This window comes from Mytilus californianus, unplaced genomic scaffold (assembly GCF_021869535.1).
Source record: "Mytilus californianus isolate M0D057914Y unplaced genomic scaffold, xbMytCali1.0.p SCAF_48, whole genome shotgun sequence".
In the NCBI taxonomy this organism is placed as follows: domain Eukaryota; kingdom Metazoa; phylum Mollusca; class Bivalvia; order Mytilida; family Mytilidae; genus Mytilus; species Mytilus californianus.
Window position 1 is genome coordinate 187,714 of NW_026262699.1, and position 21,859 is coordinate 209,572.

At 29.9% G+C, this 21,859-nt stretch overlaps 1 long non-coding RNA gene across 2 annotated transcripts; it reads left to right on the top strand.

The window, feature by feature from the left end:
* The first annotated feature begins 10,409 nt into the window (after window positions 1-10,409).
* On the top strand, window positions 10,410-21,411 carry LOC127700082 (uncharacterized). Of its 2 annotated transcripts, XR_007981421.1 has the most exons (6): window positions 10,410-10,472; window positions 11,401-11,464; window positions 14,694-16,286; window positions 17,670-17,739; window positions 17,997-18,047; window positions 18,401-21,411. It is a non-coding gene; the product is annotated as an uncharacterized LOC127700082 (long non-coding RNA). The 2 variants fall into 2 exon arrangements; XR_007981422.1 differs by lacking the exons at window positions 10,410-10,472; window positions 11,401-11,464 and adding an exon at window positions 13,974-14,031.
* The last annotated feature ends 448 nt before the right edge of the window (window positions 21,412-21,859 follow it).

Genomic DNA, 21,859 nt, shown 5'->3' on the forward strand with positions numbered 1-21,859 from the left:
TAATTTGACCAATAGTAGTGAATGGTTGCACATATGTACAGCATGGTCAGATCTTTAAAGTAAAGAAATGTCAAAATTTAATAAAAAGGAAGCAACCACAAAAAACAGCATCCCTGACTAATTTGGTCCCCATAAAAAATTCTTTCACAGGTAAATCTAAAATTTTAATGCTTCCATTTTTGACTAAGCTTGAGAGAAATTTTCTTCAAAAGTAAAAATCTTATATTGTTTTTTGACAGCAGTCTTATTCCCTGCAAATTTTATGGTAAAGTGAGGTAAAAAAAAACTTTGAAAAAAAATAATTCAAGTTTCTATAAAGGTTTAAAGTTACTTAAAAGAACTAAAAAAAAAGGTTGTTTTATATATAATAATAATTTTTTTTTATATGTTTATGTGTAATGCATATTGTATACTTATTGACTCTGTATGAATGTAGTAGTAAGTTTATTGTCCCTCATGGTGCAACTATTGTCCTGAGGCGTAGCCGAGGGCAATAGTTGTATCTGAGGGGACAATAAACTTACTTTTCCACAAATATCCAGTCCGTTAGTGTTTTATTATATCAAAAAAAGACAACAGACAATAAATGGCTGTGATAAATCAACTATCGTAATATATAAAGCAGAAACCCAACCATAACGTTTACTTCATAAATATTCTGAAATGCTAAGGCTACATCTTGCACTGACATCAACCCTAGATACAATAGGTAAAAATTACTCTCCCCAGTGTTTTCAAAATCCTCCATTATAGCTGCATTGGAAAGCCTGCGAAATATAACGAAGCTTGCAGTCAAGTAGTTTCAACGAGGTCGGCAATAGTTGGAAACTATTGACCGGTCCAATAGTTCAAAGCTTGTAAGTCAAAATATTGTGTACTTATTTTATATAGAAAATGATAATTGAGGTATAATAAATATTTATATTTCATTTCAGGGGGCAAAGTTACTTCAAAGAATTGAAATAAGGTTGGTTGATCCATTTTATTTTATGTTTTTATGTGTAATGTTTTATATGTATTTTTATTTCATTTTAAGGGTTACCACAGACATTTAATTTATGAATTTTATTTTTGTTACAGATGCAGCTGGGAGGATGTTTCAGTCATAGACCTTGGATAGACTCCGTTGTAGCAGACTAGGGAGAGTAGCATATAGTTCTCGTAACGCTATACAATAGTAACAAGATCATTCTACTCTGAGATTGTTAAAGGGCCTGTTTGATAGAAGTGACGCCAACGTTCTCCAACACTACTAATTTATGAATTTTATTTTTGGTACAGATGCAGCTGGGAGGATGTTTCAGTCATAGACCTTGGATAGACTCCGTTGTAGCAGACTAGGGAGAGTAGCATATAGTTCTCGTAACGCTATACAATAGTAACAAGATCATTCTACTCTGAGATTGTTAAAGGGCCTGTTTGATAGAAGTGACGCCAACGTTCTCCAACACTACTAATTTATGAATTTTATTTTTGTTACAGATGCAGCTGGGAGGATGCTTCAGTCATAGACCTTGGATAGACTCCGTTGTAGCAGACTAGGGAGAGTAGCATATAGTTCTCGTAACGCTATACAATAGTAACAAGATCACTCTACTCTGAGATTGTTAAAGGGCCTGTTTGATAGAAGTGATTGCCAACATTCCCCAACACTACTAATTTGTAAATTTAATGTTTGTTACAGATGGGGGCCAGAGGCAGATTCAGTCATAAACCTTGAATATGGCTTATTAGAGATCTGCTTCGATGGAATTGACAACTTTCTCAAACACATCACTAATCTTTATTATCTGTTTCCATTACAGAGTTTATACAGAGAATATAGGTATACCGTATTTTTAATTTTTTTTGTCCTATGTAAGTTTGTCATAAGGAAATAGTATGTGGTATTAATGTCAATGGGATAAAACACACAGACGAAAATAAGTTAGATACCTTTATAAGTATGGATGAAGAAAGACAGACTACCCCATAACCAAAAGAAATGACAGACAAAAATATACAAAACAATACACAAACTAAAAAATGTACAACACCAACCCAACCAAAGACCAAGGATGAACTCAGGTGATCCAGGACTTTGGAACCAAAAGAAATGACAGACAAAAGTTTTCAAAACACTAAACTGAAAACTAAAAATGTACAACATCAAGCCAACCAGAGACCCGGGGATGAACTCAGGTGACCCAGGACAGAAGTACTACTAGGATGGGTTTTTACTACCAGGACAGGACAGACGTGGGTAGGTAATTGATATGTTAACAAATTTACAAATTGACAAAGTCAAAGGTGTTTTTTTCATTCATTCTTTCTTCAATTCTAAATTTTAAATGTGATAAGATAAAGATGGCACATAATTTTCAAATATAGATTTTTAGAATTATATTCTTTGTTTGTTATTTTGAAGTATCTTCATGTTTGACAAAATTTTAACTTCAATTTAACTTAAAAAAAATATGCTCCAAAATTTATTAAATTGATACACCTTTTTTTCACAGAAAATATTGGTTATCTATTTTAACATTCATGTGAGTTAAGTTAAGATAATGATGACTCAGTCTTACTCCATGAAAACACTGGTATCTTGCATTATGAGGGGCTTTAGCAAGGGGTGCTACCAAAATTTGTGTAAAAGAATAAAGCTTTCACTCACTGAGTCAGAAAAATTACTCTTTAATTCCAGAGTTCTGATAAGGGTCAATCAAATTCCCACGAAAAATAAGTCCTTATACTGAATTTCCTTTGGCTTCAAAAATGAATAACCTTGAAGTCTGTAAAAAATCCTTATGCCCTCCATGATGATAGGAAATTTAAAAATTTCACTGAGTGAAGGGGAGGTAAGTCATATGAAATGAATTTACAAATTTGAAAGAATTTAAACTACATGATCCAATTGAGCTATACATTTCATAATTTGTAAAGTAAGACTCAGGGACCATGCTCAGAGAAGTCATTTGTGTATATTATTTTACATTAGGGAAGTTGAGTCAGTACAATGTGTGGATACAGCCATTTTGAAAAGGGGGGTTCCAAATCTAGGAACACCATGAAACGTTCACATATTAAAAAAAAAAAGGAATCAGAATAAAAGGAGGGATTCCAACCCCCAGACTCAAAATTTAGATATTGATGTGAAGTATTTATCAATTGAAAAAATATGACTGGGTTCAGATGATTTAAATTTCATATTTTTACCCTTAATATGTACCGGTATTTAGAACAAAATTTGAATGCAGTAATTTTTTTAAATATCTCAACTTTTGATGATTTGAAAATGCACACATTTACTTCTACTACTACTCCTATGTGGTTAATCTGTAGGCGAAATTTCTATAACACAGATGTACTGTCTGTGTCATCCAGTACTCCCCAAGTTGAAAATACTTTAATTCTGATTAGTTATTTTTATATGAAAAAGTCTTCTTTTATATTTGTTGTAAATATTCACCATTAAAATTTCTAATATTTCTGAAGGATTATGATGAGCAATTTTTAATTGTGAAAGTTTTCATGTTATTTATTACAACAGTAGCCAAATGATCATTTGATCCATGATGGCCAAGTACCTGTACTCAAAACATGTCTATCTTTTCTTCTTGAATGCAGTAAAAGATTTGTCCATAATTTTCAATAGTTAAATTATGCATCTATTAATGTGCAACAACATAAGAAGCAAAATATAGAAGTTGGAGATTAACCCAGGGTATAACGCCTTCTTTATATTTGGGGTGTTAATTTAATATTAAAAGTTATCAATACAGAGATGATGATAGTTGCAATAACTTCAGATGAGGTTTATCCTGGTTATGACTAATTTCTCTGTATTTTCACCACTACAGACTGTCATTTGATCCAACGATTGAAAGTTTTTTTTAACATTGTCTTAAAGGTCTATCAGTGCTTTTTTATGGTGAAAAAAAAAGTAAAATCACAAAAATACTGAACGCTGAGGAAAAGTGTCAAAACGGAAAGTCCCTAATCAAATGGCAAAATCAAAAGATAATGAGTAAATGCATTTTTTTTGGTTCTTCGTTAAAAAAAAAAGATGTCATTTAAATTAAAATTTCAGATTTTAAAATGAAATAATTTTCCTAAGACATTTAAATAAAAATTTAAGATTTATAGTGAAATAATAATTTTCCTAAAATTTTTACATTTTCAAAGCATTGTAGTTGTCAAATTATAGAATAACATAGTACTTGAAATTGATTTAAACATGTAGTCTAGTGCATGCAAAGTTCCGAAGCAAAACATTCTTTATCTTCAGAGTTTTGGTGTAGACTTAACAAATACCAAATGATCATTTCAGAAATACATTATGCTTGGAGCGCTGCGTGTCTTTACTAACATATAACATAGTTACTTATTGGTGTTTAAGTAGTAGGGTTGGTTATATCTTCTGTTTGTTTCAGTTGTTCTTTGGATGGTTCTTTGATTTTGAGGTATTTAGGGTGTGGTGTTTACCATTCGAAGGAATCTGTATATGTAATTCTGAAATGAAAAATATTTGATATTTCTAGTCATAAAAAAAATAATCAAATGTTAGAGCATAAAGCTGCTTTGAACTTTGAATCTGTACGATTTTCATACTTTCTTTAATTTCTTATTTTCAAAATTGAAAATGAATATCTTCAATCAAAATCAAAATCTAAATTGTATTTGACATATTATGATGTATTGGAAATGGAAAACTAGATAACATATTCTCGTAAATTAAGTTGAATTCAGGGGAAGTGGAAAATGATCCCAAAAGTTTTTTAGATATACTTTATCTTCTTCAAAATTTTTTCTGGGTATCTACATCTTTAAAGCACTGATCGCTATTAAGATAATAAAGAAGTAAAAATACATTTTTATAACATTCAAGCCATAACGAAAATTCTGCCATACAAAAAAGAATTTGGATGTTTAATCTACATTTATTATAGAGTTAATTATAAACATAATCGCAAAGGTTATTAATTCTTACATGACTGAAAGCTTGTACAAGTCTTAATATTTGGTGAACAATAATAAATTTCTATGATATATATATTATTATCACTATTTTACTGAATTTTCCTTTGATCTTACTGATAATTTCCTTTCTCAGCATAGTAGAAAGATATGGAAAGTATCTCTAGAAACTATTGCGGCACGTGCCATTGTCAATGTAAATTTCAACGTCGTCATAAGCAAAATAGTGATAAACAGATTATTATTGGTCATCTCAACTTGATTGTTTTTCTCACTTTCGCGGTACCGGCTCAAGGGAGAAAATCAATCTCATTGAGATGACCAACGAAATTTATAATGATTTCCAATACCCTAAAAACTTCATTTTGAGTTATCTGAAACTATCATCATCTCCAAGTGAAGAGTTATCTAACTTATCAATCCCGATATCTGACAGTAATTATCTCCCTTTGCCTCAAGCTTCTCAACCTTGGGTTAATTTTCAACTCTCACCTTCAACACTAGGTTTTCATCCACAGATTCCAGAGATTTAATGATAACTTCATTATTATGAGACCATAATTGACAACTGGTATAACCCTTTCGCCGATGAGTCCCGGTTCACGCTTCTTTGTTTTATATAGACTATATCTTAAAATTTATGTATCCCTTTGGGAGTGCTCCTGAGAGAGGAGGAAATTACCAGTAACAGTAACAGTGTTGAATACCCGGATAAAAGTGTAAACATGGCGCTTCTGTTTGTTGAAAACCGTGTCAAAATCAGAGGAAATTTACGGAATTTACGAGAATTTGAAATGAGGGAACATTTTTTTATGAAAGAATATGGAAGAATTGAAGCCAAACTAGTATACTTTTTTGACATAAAATGTCGTTTTATGTACAAAACACTTGGAATGGACATCGTTCAGTGTAAGGAATTTGTACAGCCTCATTAAATTTTTCAAAATTTTGCCGTTTTGGGTTAAAAAATTACGATTTTGGGTCAAAGAGCAGAATTTTGAGAATTTCACCTAGGTAATGCCGAAAATTTGAAAATTTTAATATTCTTTAAAGAAAAAATTATCAAAACATGAACAAAACTGTGCACATGGTGTTAGTGAATGAAATAAAGACACAAATAACTACAGACAAGTTTTTATTGACATTTATTATGAAGATCTCCCACTTGAGTAATAGTAGCCAGGGAAGCCATCGTCCCAGAGTAGCTTCTGTCTGGGCAGCTATCGGTGAAAGGGTTAATGTTTTAATTTTACTTGTTAGTCCCATTTAACAATTGCTCATCGTAATTTGTAAAATTAAATTGTCTTGAGTTTAAGCATTTCTTTGTAAAAATTTCCTGTTTAATAGAAAATTAATCTTTTTAACTTCCCAAGCCATTCTGTGATCAATATATTAAAGGATAATTTTGTCCAGCTTCTTGAAACAATTTTTCTTTTTTGCAATCAAAAGTATTGACAGTGAGCAGGATCATTTCAAGATCACAAAAAAGGAGCTGAAAACTGGTCAATTTTATTCTATTTATCATGTGTACATGAAAAGGAGTAGATTGTACAACACAAAAATTTCAAATTTCAAATCATAAGTTTGTTGAAATATAGCTCATTTTATACAATTTAGATCTTTTATTGAAAAAGGTATTGGAGTGATCTTAACCCTATATCATACCGTTTGAATTACAACATAAATTAATTTGCATCTTGGTATCAAATCATTCTATCTTTTTCAAATTTGGTAATTACAATATAGGTAAAGCACTTGCCATCATAAAATACTTTAAAATAATAAAATAAGTAAAACCCAATTATCAATAACTGACTGCAGCTATTCTTCATTGGATCCTTTTTGAAACTCATGGCCAGACAAAGAGTAATCTAAGAGCTTGACTCTTTAACAGGGATCCAACTTGAGCCTCATTAGTTCAAAGGAGTTTTCCATTAGTCCATAATAATTAAGAAATAATTGTTGCAAGCTATACTTTATTGTAATTTTAACATGGGTAGGCATTATATAAATGATTATTTTTGCCTCAGCAATAGCATACAATCAGTTCTGTTAACCAAGCAGTTTTAGATTTATATTAGACCCTGTTTCAGACTTTGGGGATTTAATCACTAAAAGAGTTAAAGATAACCAGACTATTTTAGATTTAACTGGTAATCCGTTTTCTTTTCCCGGTAGCAAAAAAGAGCTGATTCCTGTAAGTCTGTATATTGGCTGCTTCTGGTTCTTTATTATCAATTTAAGGAACCAATGATTCCGGAGAGTGCAGTAACCTTGCCTCAGTCTATTATTGTCAAGATATCAGTGATTTTCCTTTTTTTCTGACAAAAGTCATTGGAAGTAATCTTACATAAAACAAATTTTGATATAACCAATCAAAAATGCTATCATAAAAAATCTGGGAACAAAAAAATTTACTTTTTCAATTGTAAATTTTTCTACTATTTTTCTTTCAAGTATAAAACTAAAGTAAAAAGTAAAAATCTATTTTATTGAAGTATTACGTGCCATTTGAGTTTTGAAATTTATTTAAATTATTTAGTATTAAAATTAATTTTTATTATAAAGAATCAGTATTTATATCATTTCTTTGAGTTCTTAATTTTTTCTTTCTAAATTTTTTTTATTAAATCTAAAGATTTCATACTTGATACATGTAATATCATTTTGCATCATATTTGTATTTTTTCATTTCAGCTTCTTTTTCTTGTGCCACTGAAACTTCACAGAATAATTGTGTACATTTTGAAGTTGTGTACCTGCTTATATGAAATTGTTTGAGGAATTTCCCCCCATTTTTCCCTTAATTCTGATCTTGATGATTGTTTTCCAAAATTTTCAAAGATGGTACTGATTTTGTGTAATCAACTCCTGCAGTTTTCAATCTCAATCTTTTTAACTTCACACAATGATTGTACAAATATTTAAGTTGTCCACTTGGTACTATGGAATTGTTTGATAATTTTTTTCCTGACTTGGGAACTAAGTAATTTTTCATCAAAGGTAAAATAAATAGTTTTTAACCCATATCTTTTGGAATTCACAGAGAGTTTGCAAATCTATAGAGGCTTTTACAAATTTTGGGACTATACATGACTACTATGTACATAAGTAGTAAACCTTGAAAATGAGATATTTTTTATTAAACTATGCTTCAAAATATTTTAAAAATGTTGATTTTTATGTGTTTAGTATACTATTACTACACTGTACTTTTTTTCTTACATTTGTATAAGTATTTTCATATCAGATGTCTGGTAACTTATATAAAAGCTATTATCTAGAGCTCTGTAAATAAAAACAATGTAAACATAGTTCTAAAATATACTTTTAATGAGTGGACAGGGCTCGACAATAACGCTTGTCCGATTGTCCGGTACCAGAGGAAAAAAAGGTCGGACAAGTAAAAGCTATATCAAACTTGTCCGACGGGACAAGTTAAATTATTATGCAGAAAATAAATTTAATCCAACTTTGATGAACAAAGAAATTATAAACAAAACACAAGAAAAGAAGATAAACACAAGTACTAATTTGACATGTTTACTTGAAATCGATAATTTAAAACTGGTTCTTTGTCAGGTACTTTTTAACAGGTAAAAGACATACTATTCTCGGAAACCAGTCTTACTGATCCGAATCAGCGATGCTTTGTAGATAGGTAACTTTACAAGACAGTTCGTCACCAGCTCGGAAACGATTTGGCTCCAAGTTTAATAGACAAGTTTGGTACCTAGGAGACATATTTAATAGACATGATTAATAGACAGTTTGGGAACACAGGAGACAGGAGACATTTCGGGACCAAGACAAATCAGTACCTGGTTTTCCTACCTTATTCTGTTGCTTTATAATAAATACAATACCGTAATTTTTTTAACAAAAATATTTTTTAAATAAAAATGAAGAAATTATTTACCATAAAATTCCCAATTCATATTTGATCATATATAGAAGAAAAAAACAATACTTGCAATACGGTGACCTATAGTTATTAATTTCTGTGTCATTTGGTCTCTTGCAGAGAGTTGTCTCATTGGCAATCAAACCTCATCTTCTTTTTTTTATTGATTGAATTTGAATAAACTTTTTTCAACTTAAAAAACCAGGATACAAATCCAATGAGTGGAAATTGACAGGCCTATCAGACGGTGCCTCATGTGTAGAGTCTGATGAGACTTTGGCATTGACGAAAACTAGAACCTAAGTCCTGTGACATGACTAGATTCAGTTGTTCTCGACTCATATTTTTAAAAGGTATTTCAAAAGATATAAATCAAATTCTGTTCTATTGTTTTAATTCACTTTGTTCCTTGAATCAACTTAAAATGCAAAAAAGGTTATTATTAAGATGTTTGTTGGACAAGTTACAATTTCATTCGGACAAGTAAGTTTTGGTATGTACTGTACTGGACAAGTTGGAAAAAAAGTTATTGTAGAGGCCTGGTGGAAGAAATTGTGGGGTACAGAATATATTTCGTAAATTATCAAAATACAAGTTACCTGTTTAAAAGCATGTCTGGTATTTTTACAGTACTTTTTAAATGAACTTAATAAATTATTTGTATTTTAAATTGAGAATTTCTTCAGTTTCCATGATTGGAAAAATAATGTGAGATGCCTTGGAACATTCTGGTGACTATTGTACATTTTATAATGTACAATGGAAAGGACATTTCATTACTTAGATAAAATGGATTCAGTGGACTGATTAGCATAAAAAACTATGATGGAAAACCTTTGAAAGCAGCCAGGATAGCAGCTCCAAGGAAAATGGTCAAATAAATCTTCAACCAAGTCTGAGGCTTTACCAAGAAATTAAGAAGGCAAGTTTAATTAAGCCAAATATTTGTATACATTTTCTAGAAATATTCGACAAGAAGTGCATATTAAGACAACACGCCAGCACCCTTCTGATCTTCTGCATGCAAAACACCATTGATGTATTAATTTTAATAAGTTTTATAATTTAAGTTACCATTTTCTTGAACAAGATTTTCGATCAAAATATTTAAAACTTCAAGGGGAGACAAGTACAATTAACAGCAAGATTTGTTCATTCAATGGGATATAACTGTTAAATTTGCACATCACTTTTGTGCAGTTAAATTCCAAACAAAAACCTTTGACTTTGTTTTATTTTTATTATGTCAAGTTTTCTGTTTAGTCAGGTTAATAGTTACTCCTTGCTATAGATCAATGACATTTTGTATTTATTTGCATTACTAACAAATTATCGAATTAATTAGCAATGTTGCTAATCATCAGATGTTTTTCATTTTCCGCTGCTAGGCAAGACATCTCTGTCAACAGTTTATCTTACAAACTTGTGTTGATACTATTGTGTACATTTTGTAAGAAATCAGAACATTATATAGTGACTTTATATTTATAGAGATCTGAAATCGATTTGTAAAATATATAATGTGTCTTTTTTAATTCTTTTTAGGTTCTTCTGTGATATGTTTTCATGGTGTGGGAATAAGACTTGGTGGTCTAATACAGCTAATACGAAGGTATGTACCAGTATGTTAGTCCTGTTTTGAAAAAAGAAAAAGTATTATAAAATGTATTTGGAAATAGCATGTTCTCTAAGGTTTGTAGGAGTTTGGTAAGAAGTCTTTGCTTTCTTTAATTGCCTTTAAAGGAGTAGATTTAATTATCTGATTTGATTATGTAAAAGTTTGTTGGGATGCTGGTTTGCTGTTCTCAACTTCTATTACATATTTATAGACTTTTATTATACCCCACGCAACAAGTTGCGTAGGGTATAATGTTTTTGACCCGTCTGTCCGTCCGTCTGTCTGTCCGTCAGTCCGTCAGTCCTGTTTCTTGTCATCGCAACTCCTCTCAAACCACACAACAGAATTTCACGAAACCTTTTTAGATAATAGGGACATACTATGTAGTTGTGCATATCCACAGGAAATTACGATTCAATTCTTTTAGGAGTTACGCCCCTTTGAACTTATTTAGTTGAATGTACTACTGCAACAGTTTGTCATCGCAACTCCTCTCAAACCACACAACAGAATTTCATGAAACCTTTTCAGATAATAAGGACATACTACGTAGATGTGCATATCGACAGGAAATTACGATTCAATTTTTTTTCCAGGAGTTACGCCCCTTTGAACTTATTTGCCCAATATCCTACTGCAACCTTTTGTCATCGCAACTCCTCTCAAACCTCACAACAGAATTTCATGAAACTGTGTAGATAATAAGGACATACTATGTAGATGTGCATATTGACAGGAAATTATGATTCAATGTGGGGTATGTGAGCCACTCACTAAGGTTCTTTCATTTAATTTGCCACTGGACATTTTTTAGCAACCAACAATCAAATGAATCAATCATTCAAAATATGGAATATACATACAGTATATCAAAAATGATCCTTTTAAACAATCTTGAATGACTAATCATTTTATTTTTCAGGTTATCATCACAGCTTGTCTGTAAAGATTGAAGCTGGGAGTGGGCATTGGAGCTGACTTTTATGGTAAGAACCAATACAAAAAAAACAATATGTAAAAAAAGAAATATGTTAGACATCTACCATTGACTTGTTTTTCATCCTTTTCTGCTAATAAAGACGGGTAGTTCAAAAAATATATCAGCAAATCACTTTTAAACAAAGTAAGAGAAAGGTTTTATGAATCATGATTATAATGACCAGTTATTTATTATTTTGCATTTGATATTGTTTCAATTTTCAGATTTTGACAATTACGTTTAAATCTGTATATTTCTTTTTCAGGTAACTGTGGCTGCATAAAAGGGCTATGCGATTTTACTGTAACAGTAAAGAATGTAATTCAGACTATTTTTGTGTATGTTTGAGAAAATGTTTATAATTTTTACAAAAAGAAAAAAAAGATTATGTACAGGTTCTCCATTTTCAACAAGATTAGAAGTTGTAGGTTAATAGGTCTTTGAAATTTCAAAAATTACTTTCTATTTTCTGTTCATACTCATGTCTAGGCAAAACACTTCCAGTAGTTTAAGAATGGAGAATCTAAAAAAAAAAGAAATAGAAAAAAATGTTTTTTATTTTTGCAAATTGTAATTTATTTTTTTCACCTTTGTGTCATTTTTACCTGAGTTTATAACGAAGGGTATATTATTTTAAGAATATTTTACAAGAAGCATAGTTGAAGAATATCTTGATGAAAGTAAATTGATTGATTTTTGGTATTTAACACCACTTTCAGCATGATTTGCTATATCTTGGCTGCCAGTTTTTATTTGTGGAGACAGCCTGGTGAAAACATCCCCTTCAACAGAGAAACTGGCAACTCTAGTCAATTAAGATTGATGTTAAACACACCTACAATGTGAGGGTTCAGAGTGTTGAGCGGCTAGTGATACAGTAGTTGAACTACTTTGACCATTCAGCCACCATTACTCCATCCGCACTAAATATATATGTTATTGAAATGTGTTGAATTTTTGTAATTTAATTATTTTTTTATTTTGATTACCGGTATACACTATTTATGTTTTTTTGTTATATATAACAAAGATGTGGAGTTCTAACAGGGTGAAATTTAGGTCAAAGGGAGATAATTTATTATCCTGTGTTTAACTTCAAATACTTGAAATTCCCTCAATGTTAGATTTTTATTTACTTGGATACTCACATTTATGCACTTTTTTACATATCAGATGTTTTCTAGATAATAGAAATTTAGAGTGGGAAAAATTATGTGTCGCTTAAAATAATTACGTGAAATTTTTCTAAAAGTTTATTAATTGAAAGTGCATCTGATATCTTTTATGTATGTTACTTTATTTTCTAAAAACAAATGGACACAACATAGATTGACAATAAGATATTGAGAAGAACCACCTTGTCAGCCAGGATAGCAGCTCTTAGGAAGATGGTCATTTAAATCTTCAACCAAGTCTTGACTCTTTACCATGAAAATATAAAAAGCAAGTTTATTTTAGCCAGATCTTTTAAGATAACAGACCCTTCTGAAATATTGCACTTAAAACACCATTGATGAATTAATTTACCAGTTTAGTATTTAAAGATACAAGATACATGAACAAGATTTTCTATTGAAATATCAATAGTAAATACTAAAAATAGTCATTAAACTTCAAGAAAAGACCAGTACAATTTAAAACACGATTTTGCATTCAATGGGAGATAACTTTGTAAAATATTCAGATATTATTTGTGCAGTTAAATTTAAATCTGATGTTTTTTTACTTTTCTATCTTTTATATTGATTTAAAAAAAAAAGATTTTATACAATTGTCTACCTGCAATAAGAAATCAGAACAATATTAAGTAAATTTTAGGTTATCGGTAACACACAAATTGATTTACAAAATGTATAATTTGTTGATTATAATTTCATTTCAGGTTCTTTCTGAGACATGTTTTCATGGTGTGGGAATAAGACTTGGTGGTCTTATACAGCTAATACAAAGGTATGTACCAGTATGTTAGTCCTGTTTTGGAAAACTCAAATGTATTATAAATATTTTATGGAAAAACAAGATTTGAACGCTTAAAAGATTTTTTACAGGAATCTACTCTTATTTTTATATCAGTAACCAAATAAGAGTAAAGTTTAGGATCTGAATTGTTTACATAAAAATGTGTTGGTTTGTTGGATTGCTATCTCATCCATATGTTCTTGACATATATAACACATTTAAGACTATTTCTATTTAATGATTTGCCACTGGACCTTAAGCAACCAACAACCAAACATTCAATCTATTCAATATACATACATAATACCAACAAAGAACCTTTTAAACAGTTTTTTACGCCCGTTTACGGGACGTATTATGGTAAATTGTGTCCGTCCGTCTGTCGTCAACATGTCGGACATTAACTAAAAAACACTTTAACCAATTTGCATAAAACTTTGGTGAATTGTTTATATCTATTGACATGAGCTCCCTTTCGATTTTTATAAATTTTAGATTTTACGTTTCTGAGTTACAGGGTTTTATTAATGAATTATCATTTTATATTTCATATTAGCATCACAGCTTGTCTGTAAGGATTGAAGCTGGGAGTGGGCATTGGAGCTGACTTTCATGGTAAGAATCAATACATAGATTTATGAACTTTTCATCCAAGAGCATTTTAAAGCCCAAGATTTTTGTTAGGCACAGATGTAAATCTTACATATTAATGTCTTCTTTACTTATAGTTGAATAAACAATTTAGAAGGAGATATAAAGATATATAAGGGAAGTCAAAAAGTATAATGTATAATGCGAAATCTTCGGATTTGTTTATTTGTTATCTACAATGTTTGTTGACAACATATATGAAAATATGTAAGTGTGGTATGTATGCCAATGAGACAGCTATCAACCAGAGACCAAATGATGTGGATGCAACTAAATGTCACCCTATGCCTTCAACAATGAGCAAAACCTATATTGTATAGTTAGCTATAAAGGTTCAACATGACTAAATGTTAAAAAATTCAATCAAGTATGTTAATAGCCTGATATACTATTATAGCTATAAATCAATGTTAAAAAGATATTTGTCAAGACATCAGCCAATGACTTGTTTTTCATCCTTTTATTGCAAAGAAATACTGGTACTTTAAAATTTATGTCAACAAATCACTTTATAACAAAGAAAAAGAAATGTTCTATACATTATAATTGTAATGCTCAGTTAATTATAATTGTTTTGCATTAAATATTATTTCAATGTTCATGAGTAATGTATATTTCTTTTTCAGATAACTGTGGCTGCATAAAATGGTTGTGTGATATAATTGCAACAGTAAAGAATGTAATTCAGACTATTTTTGTGTATGCTTGAGAAAATGTTTATAATTTTTTTACAAAAAAAAAAAAAAAAAAAATGTAAAGATTCTCCATTTTCAACAAGATTGGAAGTTGTTGGTTAACTTGTATTTGACATTACAAAAATTCTTTCTATTTTCCGTTTATACTCATGTCTAGTCAAAACACTTCCAGCAGTTTAAGAATGGATAATCTAAAAGAAAAAGAAAGAAAAAAGAAAAAAAAATGTTCAATTATTGAAATGTATTTTTTTTTTGCAAATTGTAATGTACATATTTTTGCCATCTTTTTGTTATTTTAGGATTTGAGATACTTTCAAATTTTACAAGTTACTTTATACATGTAGTTAATGCAATTAAATCTGCCGATGTGAATATTCCCACTAAATTTTTTAGCAAAAATTTTAATTATTTTTGTTTTTTTTTAGCAACGTTTCAAAATACCTTACCATAGCAAATGCCTCGCTAGTGTAAACTAAAAAGATGAATAATGATCTGCAGTAAATATATCCCCTTACAACCTTTTCTTTCATGTTAATTTTAATATCTTTAAGATATGTGACAAGGGTGCTCTAATGCAGAGGAATTTACGAAGTTAAGAAGTTAGAAATATATTTTTTGCACTTTTTTTGTCATTTTTAGCTGATTTTGGTTTGTAACCAAGGTGATATTTTTTAAAGAATAATTTTACAAATGGCATAGTTGAAGAACATCTTGTTGAAATTGGATTGGTTGATTTTTGGTGTTAAACACCACTTTAACATGATTTACTATAATTTTGACTGTAAATTTTTATTTGTGGAGACAGCCAGAGTGCCTGGTGAAAACATCACCTTCATCAGGGAAACGGGCAAACCCTAGTCAAATTAAGAATGAAGTTACACATTTCATGTGAGGGTTCTCAGTGTTGACAGGCTAGTGATACAGTAGTTGAACTACTTATAGGACCACTCTGCCACCATAAGTCGATCAGTACGAAATACTTTATCGAAATGTGTTAGATTTTTGTTATCAATCTATTTTTTAATTTTAATTGTACTATTTTATTTATTTTGTTTAATATAACAAGGATGTGGAGTCCGAACAGGGTGAAGTTTGGGTCAAAGGGAGGCAATTTATTATACCCCTGTTTAACTCCACATACTTGAAATTCCCTCAATGTTAGGATTTTCATCTACTTGGATATTCATGTTTGTACATTTTTTTTTAATATCAGATGTATACTAGCTAATATTGACTATTATTTAGAGCTCTGTAATAAAAAAAAATAAATGTAAGCAGAGCTCTAGATAATAAGTATGCAGGGTGGTAGAAATCTTGGGTCATTAACAATTGATTTGCTGAAATTTTCAAGAAAGGGGATTTATTGGAAATGCATCTGATATATTTAATGTATAAAACTATATTTAAAAAAAAAAGATGTTAAGATGATGAGGAGAGCCACCTTGTCAGCCGGGAGAGCAGCTCTAAGGGAGATGGTCAATTTAATCTTCACCAAGTCTGATGCTTTACCATGAAAAATATGTGGTAAGTTTATATATTCCACAAATTTTATGGTAATAATATATATATAGGCATTTAACATTATTTTTTAAGGGTTCTTTTCTATCAGTGTTTGATTTTTAGAGTATCTAGTCTTACATTTGTTTTTGTCTGGTATAGAGTGAGCTGTGTTGGATAGAAACCAACTGTATGCAAGTTATTATCAATGAATTTGTAAACTAATTTGGGTCGAACAAATTTTTATGCAAAGTCTGTAACTGTTTGTATATTGAATTGATATAGAATCATTTTCATAAAAGCGTAGACAAGATGATTTCTTGGCGCTCTTATGTTATCTATTGACTGGGTCAGATAAGGTGAAAGTTTGTCTGTAACACCCACTTGTCACATTGAATGTGTTATAGACATTTAAACTCGGGTCGCCAAAGGTTCTAAATGCCTACATCAAATAGTACGAATTACTAGCAGAGGACTAAACCTTGTGTGTTGATTTAAATGTTGAATAATTATTTTCTTTTTTTTTCTCTTGTGCCTACATGTACTTTGCTCTTTTATTCTATTTATATGCCTATTGAAAGGCCTCTGACAGACTGAGTGAGCGTAAAATCACTGTTATCGATAGCCAATGGCAAACAAGTTAAAGGTACTGTAAATTCAGAAATTATTGTGTGCAATTATTAATAAATAAATTTGGTGTATTTACTGTCTTCTGATTGGTTAAAAGTATTACTTTTATTTTCAATGTTGTCAATTTTTAAGGCAACACGCCCACTCTAACGTTATACATTCATATGCCAACATCCGTGTACGTTATGGTTAATATAAATAATATAAAAAGTTCTTTGCGGATTATTCAATGTGAAGAGTCAAAAATTAATTTTATGGTTCAATAAATTCAAAATAAATAATAACCATTCATTAATTGCGATTTTGTAATTTTAGACTAAATACGATTTTAATTTTTGCGATATTGAGAAAAATCCTGTTTAATTCATATAAAAAATTTCAAAATGCTAGTTTAAATTATTGCCAATACAACCATGTTGCATTTTTCGCAATAATAAAAACATTGCAATAGTTTCTGAATTTACAGTAATTGAGTTAGTATTATTACCAACATAAGTATTGGGGTTGTCTACGCTGTTATGAAAATGATTTTAAGAACCATCAAAAGAGAAAAAAACCATCCGATTTTGTAATTGAATATTCCAAAATCATTGTCTTATACATATACGTGCACTTGCACAAGGTCAATTTCTATCTCTAGCAGTTTAAAGTTTATATAGTGAAGATGATAATGTATAACAGGTTTTAATAAATGAAACATAGCATTATTTTGTTAGTCTTCTTAGAGACAGATTGATCTGTAAAACAAGTAATTATTTTTTTTATTTTTTTTATATTTAGGTTGTTATAATGATGATGTTTTCATGGTGTTGGGAGTAAGACTTGGATGTCTGATATTGTTAACATGTTGGTAGGTAATCGAGCATCTTTTTAGTAATATAATATTTGAAATCAATTTTATATGGTTCTTTAGTACCAAAAAAATAATTTTACACTGATGAGATACCGGTTGAATTTTTTTGGTAAATATAAAGCTGAGTTTATAATTCAGAATACCAAATATTTTTTCCATGATTTTTTGTTATCCTAGTGCAATTTTAAATTTAGTACATGTGTAATAATTTTTTTTAGGAAAGTTTAGTATAACTGACTACTTTTATATTCCAGGTTAGCATCAGGTTTCCATTGGATTACTTGCTGGGATAAAGCTGTTATAAGGTAAGAACTTATTCATCAACATACAACTTTAATGTGTTTATGTTATAGTGTGATGAATGTCACTAAAAAGATTTCAATATATATATTTTTTTTTAATTTACAATTAAAAAAAATCAGTATTCAATCTTTTCATTTTAAAATAATGTACCCTTTAAAGCAGATACTAGATCTGAAGAAGATATATGAAGGGGAGATAATAAAATCGGATATTTTTGATACTATATATTTTTGAGTAATCAATATAAGTAATAAACAAATTGTTTAACATACTCTGATGTCTGTTTCTTTATTCCCGTTAGATTATCTTAAAATTAAGAATCAACAATTGAAATTTAACTTTGTTTCTTTTTCAGTCGAAAGAGTTGCTGTTGCTGCCTTCCTTGTATGGTAAAATCCTCAGACTACAATCCTGCAAACCATTGGATGAACTGTTGCTATCTTTTGTAAAAAAATCAGCAGATATTTGTCTTATAAGCAGAATGAATTATAAATGCAATTAATTTTTAATGCTTTATTATTCAAATTGTAAATATTTATTTCATTATTTTTTCTTCCATTCAATTATTGTTTTGTGATTGAAGAAATATAAAAAAACTGTGAAATTATTGTTATTTGAGAGGTCCCAAAGGTAATAGCTGATGTATGGTTTCACAAGATACCCATAAGACTTGCTTCAGTTTACATATATTTTTTAGTTATGTACACTGGTTAAGAATTATATGTCCTTTGTGAAATGATTTTTTCTGGTTAGAAACCTATTAAGTAGGACTTTGATGGCCAAACACTAAAAGGGAATAAAACAAATCCCCTATTAAACAATTTAAGTACTGAGTTTTTGGTGCAATATGAACTAGAAATAAAAATGTTTAGTTAGATGGTTTGTTTTGACTCTGCATTCTTTACATTCATACAAATTAATGGCTGTCAGTTTTATTTATTGGTTTTGTTTATATATTATAAATGCATTATTCAGCATCTGAGGCCACTCAAGTGAAAATAATTACATAGTTTTTGCAGTTTGTCATATTTTCTCATTTTTGTGTGATTGATTTCTATATTTTTTCTAATTTATGATTATTTATATTTTAATGTTTGATTTTTGAGGCTTGTACTCAGCTTCTAAACAATTACCTCCCCCCTACACATGTATAACCAGGATCCTGTAAAAGAAGTTTTGATTTTGAAGGATGGATGGATAATTAAAAATGCAAGATTTTTTTAATGTGCTAGTTCATAATGTAAAAGTCTGCAAAAGACATCTAACCCTACCTGAACACATTATTCTGACTTCCAGCTGACCAGTCTTTGCTCCTACTCCTAATTGCTGAATGCTTAACAGGGGAGCATCAAATACCAATTTTCAGTTCTTTGATATGACCTAGGGCAGGACCAAATCCCATGCCCATCTGTACTCATGTTGAGCATAAAAAGGTTATTAAAGAAGATTTGTCTGTCTGTTTGTCAATCATCATCTCTCATCCACCCACAGCTTATAAACTATTGGAAGGTTTTCATTTAAACTTTCAGATTATCTTCTGTATCTAATGGCTGTGTGTATTTTATTTTATTATAATGAAATTTTGGGGTTCTCAATTGTAATGAATGGACCTCCTAAGGATTTGAAAAAAAAGGGAAAGAAGCTTCTCATACCACCATTTTATCATGTGAAGGATAGCTAGGTTGGTTCAAATATATTTGTTTTTAATCATGTTTTTAGTAGTTGGATCTCATTATGACAAAATTTTAATGACTTAAATTCAAAATAAATTTGGGGTTCACACTGATATATATATTACCACTGTAGCTTTAATGTTAATTTTATAAGGCTTTGCTATAACAAGATTTGTGTTTTATCTGGTTTTATCTGATTTTAGTGGTTTTTATGTGATTTTATTTGTTTTTACTGTCAAATCTTGTTATACCAAGCCTTAGTATGATTGGGTTTATATATTTTGATTATACATGCAATTCAAAATATAAATTTACATAATGAGATCAGACATTTATTTTGCTTTTAACTCTTCTTAGTGGATAAAATAGAAAAATGAATGAACATAAATATTGAAGTGGTCGTTGAAGATTGACCAAATTACAAGATTTATAAAATTATGCAGAAACTTGCTCTAATTAAATCTATGTTCTTATCAGCTGAACCAACCTATCCTTCAATATGAGTAATAAAATTTTATAAATGGAAAAGTCCATTCTTCGATTGGGGAACCTTTGGATGTGAAAAAAATATACACAATCATGCCAACAGATACTGAAGATTATTTGAAAGTTTAGGCAAAAACAATTCAATCCTTTTAATTGTGATTGGAAGTTGTAGACGGATGAGCAAACAGATGATATACTTGCTGACTATGGCACATTTCCTAAAGGATATGGACTGTGGGTATGGGTTTTGCTCATGGTTGAAGGCTGTAGGTGACTGATAGTTGTTAAATTCTATGTCATTTGGTCTCTGGTGCAGAGTTGTCTCGTTGGCAATCATATCTCCTCTTTTTATTTTATATGAAATAATTAATTATTACTTCCTGGGCAAAAAGTTCTGGTTCTAAGAAAATAATAAAAAAAAATATTTATATCATACATGTATTGTTAAATAACTATCCTACTTTGATATAAAGAATTGACTTTGGTTAGAAATTGGGAGGAATTATAAAGAAACTTTATATACAATATAAGAGCTTGGGGTTATAAATGTTTAATGAAATGCAGTTAACTATTTCCTTGGTGATCTAATAATTTTTGCACAGATCACAATATTAGTTTATTTAAATAACCCGGTAAATAAATTGAGTACACCTCATAAATGAATTTGATTCATGTATTTTTATGCATTTTTTATCTTAGTATTTACCAATATTGTATTCCTTGTTATATTTGTAAATGCCTCTTCCTATGTGACAAACTGAGGATTCGTATATTTTATGGAATTATATAAATTTATTTTAAGTTTGGTATTTAAAAGTATTGGAAAGCACCAAGTTTAATATTGAGCAAAAAAAATATTCCTTTAAGACCTAAGGATATTAAAATTTAAGACATGTATCTCAGAACAGAATTGATTTTCTAAATTCTATTTAAACAGCTAGTCTGGGAACTGGTATCAAGAAACTAAAAAGAATCCTCAGCGCTGTCAGTTATTTTGTATAATTGTAATATTTAACCAATGATACCTTACCCATGATGCAGATCCTTTTCCTCCTTTTACTTATAAAGGGACTAAAAACTTATTATTATTACAATTTCTTTGGTATTTGTACACACTTGATGGAGCAGAATGGGTCTGGTTTCATTTGGGTATTTTATATTATGATGCATGATAATGATATGAATGAAAGAGGTAAATAAAAATTTAATGGAGAAAACCTATCTTATATTTTATTTGAGTCTGAATGACAAATAAAGGGGGAAGAGGTTTCTGTGGTCAAGGGTAACACACAGCTGATTTATTGTATGGTATGGACGAAGTTGAAAAAGCAAGACTTGGGCATGCTTTTTCCATAAGCAGCAGCTTCAACAATGTATTTGATTGTGATAAGTTCAAGTTAAAGAAAACAACTAGTGGTAGGTCAATGATATTTGGTATGCAGTTATATAAGCATTGAAACATCTTATTGCTAAGGTGATTATTTTGCTTCTCTCCCTCAGTCATAGTCGACTTAAAACTTTTAATTAGTTTACATGTATAAGTTTGTGATTAGGTCAATTGAAAGGGAACTATAAGTGGTATGTCAATGATATTTGGTATACAGATGTATAAGCATTGACAAATCTCAGTTCCATAGAGATTGTTCAGCTCCAGC